This window comes from Aythya ferina (assembly GCF_964211825.1).
Source record: "Aythya ferina genome assembly, chromosome: 18".
Taxonomy (NCBI): domain Eukaryota; kingdom Metazoa; phylum Chordata; class Aves; order Anseriformes; family Anatidae; genus Aythya; species Aythya ferina.
In genome coordinates, this window is record NC_140317.1 from 6,450,410 (window position 1) to 6,458,533 (window position 8,124).

An 8,124-nucleotide genomic window follows, 5' to 3' on the forward strand; every position below is an offset into this window, starting at 1 on the left:
ATGGCTGTAATTGCTTTATGTGCATTTCCATGCATTTAGGATGCTGCCTTCCTAAATGCGAGGGAAGAAGAATACCAGCAGAGGAAACAGTCCTTGTGCTGCTTCAATATTGTGGCTTGCAGCCTGTCTGAAAGCATAACAAAGGCTTGATTGTGCAAGTGCCCAGCTGATCCAACAAGCAATGAATAAGTGAGCAATGGTCAACAGTGAAGGAGTGGATATCACAGAGGGCAATTCAAAAAGGTTATAGTACTGTGAAGTGAGGGAGGCATGAAATGAAATAGAACTACAGATACAAAGATAATCAACAGTTTGTGTTAGCTCTACTTTTTTTTTTTTAACTTTTTTTTTTTTTTCCCTCTCTCTTGAAATGATCTTTTTTTTGTATAAAACAGATTTAAAAAAAAAGATGTCTGATAACTGATAAGAGATAAATTTTCCAATATGGAAGAGAGTATTCTCCTTCTTGCAGTCTAGAAGAAGGAAAATTTAAAAACAGCACCCAATCTAAATGATGAATGAGAACTCTAGAATTCTACTTATAAGACATGTTAATTAGCATAAGCTAGGTTACCACTAGGAAAAAGAAATACAGACTGTCAGATTCTCATGTCTGTTCAAGCATTTGGGTTCCCATAGGGCCCAACCCAGTCTGGTGAGCACGAGGCTAAGGAAGAGAAGAATGAGCAAGTTTGATACCTAACAAGAGATTTCCTGTAGCTCTTCCTGGGAGTGTGAGTTATCTAGTGAAATCAACAGGAGGGAGGTTTCCCTTTCCTTCAAAGCTTACACTACTGTTTTTACTCTTGAATGGATTTATGGATTTGATCAGAATTTCAGCCAGAATCCTGTCTGAGAAAGCAGAAGATACCTATATGTGTGTATATATATATATATATATATATATATATATATATATATATATACATTTCCTCTCTGCTGTTTTTATATACTTTGGATGTTCCTATCTGAAATTACCAAGCTAGGAAACTATAGAATTAATATGCAAGTACTGCTCCCAAAAGCATTAAAAGAAATAAAATTTTGTTGACCACAACATCCACTAAAAATATGAAAATTTATTCTGGCGTCGTGGTGTTTCTGCGTAAAGATACCTTCTCATTTACACGTCATTGCTTGCCAGTTTTCATTAGAGTTCATGGCTTGCCATTGTCCTTGGGACATGCGGTATTAAAACTTTTAGCCTCAACAAGGCATGTTATCATACCTTCAGGCTTTCATGTTGTTTTGCCATTGCCACTACTCTTACAATGCTAAATAGCCAGGGCAACATGAATTTGTGTCAATTGATCTTCAGAATTTCCCACTGGCTAAATTCAGAATCATAATGTAGAGAAATGACTTTCAGAAGGTCTTGCAAAGAACTGAGTAGAGACTTTGACAGAGAACTTAACTTGCCTTATCCTCAGTCCCCTACTTAATCACCGTGGCAATTCTGTGGTCACACTTGTAGGCACCTAAATGACAGTGTAATCTGGCCTAATGAAGCCGCTGTAGCCAAAACATGCTTTGATCTAAGGAAAAAGAGGAAAATTTTATTTATTTGCCTAAATAAATAAATAAAAATCAAAAACTCTTTCAGCCGATATATTGTTTGTTATCTGGAAACTTTGCAAAATAGAAAGACTCCCTTCTGAGCTTTCGGGACTCTGGAGGGGTGTTCTTGCTGCTGAGCTCGGTGGTGCTAAAGGGGACCGGGAATGCGTGGCCCTTTGCCCCTTCCTTCAGCTCCCTCTGCCCTGCAAATACTGCCACAAAGCAGCACAAAGGACCCTACTTTGTGGAGCAGTGTACATCTGATTCTGTGATTTGATCCACTGTTTTTCCTTAAGCAAATATGTAATAATGTCGGAATTTATGGATTAGTTAGGCAGTCCCTGATCTGCTTTAATCAGAATTAGTGGTCTGTCTCCCAGAATGTTGCTGATAAGAGCTCTGTGCAGACAGACTGGATATGTACAGAGAGATCTTTTATTTTTTTTCTCTGCTAATGCTGCAATACTTACTAAGAAGTCTTTCATTTAGTGAGTGACTGAGTTTAAAAAGAAACGAAAATATGTGTGCTGTTAACAACAATGATGCAAATCTCACTGCCCTTTTTCTAGAAAAACTGCTGCTGTGTTTTGGGGGAAGTTTGTCATATTAAAACTACCCCATAGGCCAAATGTGGCACATGGGAGCTTGTCAACCTTGATCTAAAAAATTGCTGTCATCAGATCTGAGGTTGGTCTGGGCTCTGAAAAGGTCTGCTATTCAAAATTAAGTGTGAAATTTGCAAATGATTAAGTTGAATTATTTACCTTGTTAGTTCATCATGTCTGCAAAAATATTCTCTTCCCTTCTTGTAACCTAGCAACGAATACACAGTGCACAATTATTTTTTCACAATTTGTCGGAGAGTTGCATTAAAATGCATGTCAGTGTCTTTATTTCATGACAGGCATGTAGCAAACAACACTGCGAATGTTTGTTTATCCTGGCAAGGGCTGGATTTGTTTAGCGTAACTTGCATTAGTTTTGTCTAAATTCTGAAACAGAAAGGAAAAAATATTTTTGTTTTCAGGCCACTGTTACAAATATTCTCTTTAGCTTTGTTTTTATTATGAGAACTGACTACTACCAGGCTCTCTCTCTGCGTGTTGGAAACTTGCAAGTAGGTTTGAGGTACTGCTGACTGCATAGGCTGAGCCCACAGGTTGCAGAGCGCACGCAGGCTGGAGGAGATGGAGAAAATGAAAAACTAAGCCAGCCAAGAGGATATGCATCAAGATAAATATCAGCTTCACCAGTGGCATAAATTACGTTTTCTAAAACAGGAAATTAATGTTCATTAGATAGTAGAAACAAACAATTGGTCCTCTTGAAAAGTTCTCAGATTAAACACGGAGTTTCTGAGTACTTTTTGGCAGGCTTTTTGAATACCTAGGTTATTGTGAAATGAAAAGAAAACACTAATTTTTGTAGATGAAATGCGCAGGACTATCCCCAAAACAACAATATGCTGAGGCCTCCTTAGAGGTTTTTGTTTTTGACTTCAGCTTTATCTGGTCTCAGGCATGCAAGCATGAGTTAATGCCTGCAACCCAGAGGAGTCTCTAGGCTTAGGCACTAAATCCTCTGCCTGGGTCCCCGGGTCCTGAGACAGCATTGCTGTGTGGGATGGCAAATGATTTGTGTTTCTTAGCCATCTTTTGTGCTTTGTATTACCTTTTTGATCCTCTCAATAGGCTGCTTGGGTCCAGACATGATTCCCTTCACTGCTTTTCAGTTTGATGTGCACAGGGTAAAACGCAAATTCCTGTCTGCCTGGGCCATGTTGCTTAACAGTTCAAGGTGTTTGAAAGGGGGCAAATGGGGAGAGAAAAGCACAGGAACCATTGCTATGTGATGCTGTGGCCCTTAGTATGATAAAAACCAAGCTGTGTGTTCAGGGAAAATGGTCCTTGGTGTCCTAAAGCTACGGTTTTATCACTATCACAGAGCATGAGATTAAATCCTTATTCTACCTGAGACTCCTTGACCAAGATTAGAGTTTTATTTAGCCTCTACAGCCTGCATGTGTTTTAGCTGGCTGGGGGGCTTAGATGAAGATTGGTGTAGCCATGAGTGTCTGCCCCAGTGAGGAGAGGCCAGCACCTGCAGAAGGCAAAATAGCTCCCACCTGGGCTGAGCCACCTGTCCTGCAGAGGGGCTGTGCTCTGTGCCAGGGGACACAGGGGAGCAGAGAGCTCCGAGCTGCTACACTTCAACCCCTGTGATGGATAGTCCTGTGCTTTACCCTGCTGTGTACCCATGAGATGGAAATAAAGGCCACTGGGACAAAGGAACATTTATTTGCCAGCAACTGAAGTGTAGAAATTTAGAAAATAAAATATCCATACCTGAATATTGGCCAAACTACTGAATTGCCTTAAATACCTTTTAAGTGTTCAAGGTAAATGAACTTCACTGCCTGCAGAGGTAGTGTCACTGTTTTCACGTTCCCTCATGCATTGAGAGCCGATAGGTGTGACTTTAGGTACACCTACTGGTTTGGCCACATCACAAGTCTGGGCATCTCCACTTTTCATTTATTTATTTTGATGTTAGGTCTTGCAGTTAACACATAAAAATAATATTTGTTTTCCAGACCTTTTCTGTTTATGGGACAAGTAGACACTGAAAACACCTAAGCCTCAGTTTTGTGCTGACAGCAAAATGCATTGGTTTGGGTGGGAGCTGCTGGGGATGCTAACACAAACATCCAGAGGCAGAAGCTCCATTGGGCTTGCAGCAGGAGCCGCCAGTGCAGTGGGCAGCTGCCTCCTTCTGAGCTGCCTACGTGGCAGCCTTGCTCCCGGCACTCCCTGGCCCCCTCTGCCAACACTTCTGCAATGCTGCCTTGCTCTTTAAAATGCCATCTTCACATTGACCCTTTTCCATCTGAAATCTCATTGTTCTATAGCTTGACTTTAGGCATGCAGTTAACTGTAGCTTCCTTTAGGAAAATGTGCTTAGCTTCCTTTAAATACCTGTTTTTTTCTGTAATATTCCAAAGTTTTCCATCAGAAAACAAACAAACAAGCAAACCAAAAACAAGAAAAACAAGAGGCGAGTGGCAGTGGTTTAAGAGTATAAGGAACTATGCTTGGATATTAGTAGTAACAGAAGTAAGCAGGAATGATCAGAAGGGTGCAATTATGGATGAAAGTATTTTCACTACTAATTTTAATTTTGTGAGAGCAAGTGGCACTTGTCCATGCTCACCAAATTAAAAAATTTTCTGCTCATGCAGCTGCTGATCCTCTCTCTGTTTTATTACTCTGCCTATTCCTGTCTGTCTGCTGGATTTACCTTACATTTCTATCTATTTAGTATCACTCCTGCATTAATTTTCTTGTCCTCTCTGTGGCTAGTTTGAATCCTTACACCACTCTCTTCTCTCTCCTGCCTTGCCATGCGTGCTGGTTAGCTATGGCTTCGCCTTCCCAGAAAACACCCTCCTGCTCCTCCTTCCCCCTCCTCCTCAAAGTTTCAGATTTCCCTTCATGCAGGCAGTGAGGGGCTGCCCACCGCGCTGGCGGCTGGCTCTGCTGGGTTGCCACAGGACCTGATTCACCTCCCGCACGCTGAGTAGCGTGAAAATAAATCAGCTGAGAGGGAGCTGCCTGGGAGTTGCAAAACACGGGGACGCATGTCGAAACCAACACACGGGCTGGGTAATGACCAGCAAGGCTCTCAAGGAGTTTGCAGCTCTCCCGTATATATTCCCTTCGGGACCACAATGCTGAGTGAGACTTTTCAACAGATTAGCTCTGCCCCACTGTTTAAACCAGCTTTGCGTGTTCATCTGAGATGTGCTTAACCCAAAATCCTGCCACTGAAAGTGCCCTTACACTGTGCCTTCCGGCTGGTTCCCAACTTGGCAGGAGAGTTTTGTCCTTAATACCCCAGATCTAAACACAGCCGTGCTTTGAAGAAAATGTAAATCCGGACCTGAGCTTGAGCCCATCTCTAATCACTGCTTGATTTTGTTTTCTCCAAATGTGCACATCTGAGTGCTAAAGCAAATTAGCCATCTCTCCTCGAACAGGTTCTCCTCCTGCAGCCTCCTGCTCTCTGAATCCTTTAAAGTCACCACTGTTTGTGCCTGCGCTTGTAGTTGTGACAAGCAAACACTCAAAGTGGCTTTGAAAGCAAGTGTCCTGAGTGACTGTGTAGATCCTCATCTTTTGAGTTGCTCCTTGAGGAAGGTGAGGGAGCTCTATTGGGGTTCGAGTGTTTGAGTGCACAGAGCTGTTTCCAGAGCCTGTATCTCCAGACCTGCCACATTAGGCCAGTGCAGTAACTCAGCGACTGCTGTTTTCAGGGGAGTGCAAAGCCTTTGCTGTGGAGGATTTATGTTTCCTCTTGACATTATACAATATTTTCCTCCCAGATTTCAGTGAAGTTTTGCTCTCTCTGACTTGTAAATGCAAAAAATTACTGTTCCAAATGTTCTCTCTTGAAAAGATGTTTGCTTTTCACAGCTCAAACAGAAAACAGCTCAGTGCATCCAAAAGCTGCCTCACCCTTTGAGCGTGTTCCCAGATCTCAGCCAAGAGCACTACTATGGAATAGCTGTGAGTAGCCGGAAGAGCATTGTGGGGATTGAGATGCAAATGAGAAAACCAAGCAGCCCCTTCGCTGCAGAGGTTCCCTATCTCCTTCTGCCCCTCACTTTTGAACTGGGGGAGGCTTAACCTGGGCATGGCTCCGCAGCCACCAGCCCAGACTCTGCAGCCACCGTCCCGGGCTCTGCAGCCACAGCCTCTGGCTGTGGTCACTTTTAAGACTCGTCAGCTTTGGGCTGATGAAGAACTGTAGCAGCATCATGAAGGCATGGAGATCAGCAGTGCTTTCAGAGCCCCTGTGTTGCCGTTACTGCCTTGGGCCCCCAGCACTAAGGGCCACTCACTGCCTTTTCTGAGAAGGAAAGCCAGAGGCAGCAGCCACTGCAAAACAGCTCTCTCTATTTCAGTGTCTGAAAAGTTCCCAGTTTTCAGGCAGTTTCAAAAGTTCCAGTGTAATGTGAGTGGCTGTCTGGGCACTTGTTTGTTTTAACAAACACAGAGAGTTAGAGTATTGCAAAGGGAATCAGATACAGTAAGTTGGGGGGCATTCAGAGGGTTGCACATATAAACACACCAAGGAATAAAGCAATATGGTGTTTTCTCTGTATGCTTTTCTTTCCAAAGCTAGGGCAGGAAGCAAAACATTCTAACAAAACCTCCTTCTAAAGAAATAATCAAGGCACTGAGCTCTAAAGCCTGTGTCGCTGCACATGACCAGGAGAATAAGGCGTTTTGCATTATTGCATGTTGTCATCGCTTTGCTCAGTGTTGTCCCTGCATGCTAATTACATGTTTACATGCATTGCATCATTTGACATAATTACTGTAATTATGTTAATACTTCATAATCAACAGAACAGTACCTGTAATTTACAAAACAAAAACGACATGAAAAGCTAAACCCACAAATGGAAGGGGATACGCTGCTGAGGATTTAATCCTCAGTGCAGAAGCAGGCAGGAAGCACTCCGAACTGGAATATCCTGGTTTAGCCGCCCGAGACACTTCACAAGGTGTTTTAAAAGGTATTAACGAGGGTAACACCAAACTGTGAACAAGGCGTAAATGTTTAATACTCATCCATGAACTCTCACCTAGAAAAAGCTGTGCAGTGCCCTTAACAAAGCTGCGTGACAGACACTTGAAAGAACAACGGGAGACTAAGAAACTCAGTGATCTGGAAATATTTTAACCCCTCTCCTATCTGTGGATGTATGATGTCAATCTCGATCCCCTTCTTGCTGCTCCGAAAGGAATGTGTGGGGCCTGGCACACCAGAGCGCTGTCTGTGAGCACTGGGATCTTCCCCCCATCCCCACATCTATTTTTTTTTTTTCCTGTTTATCTTGGCCTGGGGTGATTGGTTTTGGGGCCGATTCACCCCCTGCAGACCTCACACATCTTTACTTCTTGTTTCTTGCAGAAGGGCCTCTGCCACGAAGTTTAAGTATCCAAAGTCAACTATGGATAAAACAGGGATATTAAACCAGGCAAGGGGGTAAGCAGAGTGCTCATTAAGCATTGGAGACTTTACACATATGATTGAGCCCTGAGTGCTTCCTGTTGAATGGTGACCCAAGAAGCTTCCAGCAAAGTTATCAACCAGCACTCTCTGAGGGAACGTGGCCCGGTGGGGATCCCACTACGGGCCGAGCCCCCTGCAGCAGCACGGTGCTGCATCAGTCCCAGAACGGGACAGGTTGGAAGGGGCCTTGAAGATCACACAGTCCAACCACCCTGCCGAGCAGGATCACCCTGAGGACGTTGTGCAAGATGGCAACCTGGTTGCTTTTGACTATCTCCAAGGAAGGAGACTCCACAACCTCTGTGGACACACTCCAGAGAAGGAGACTCCACAACCCCTCTGGACAACCCGTCCCAGCGCTGTGTCCCCCCTCTACGTGTCCCTGCTGGCACCCACGGGCAAAGGGCAACCCGGGGGCTGTGCAGATCCAAGGGGGGGGCCTCGGAGCCACCGGGCTCTACGGGCACCGCCTTGCCCCACAGCCTC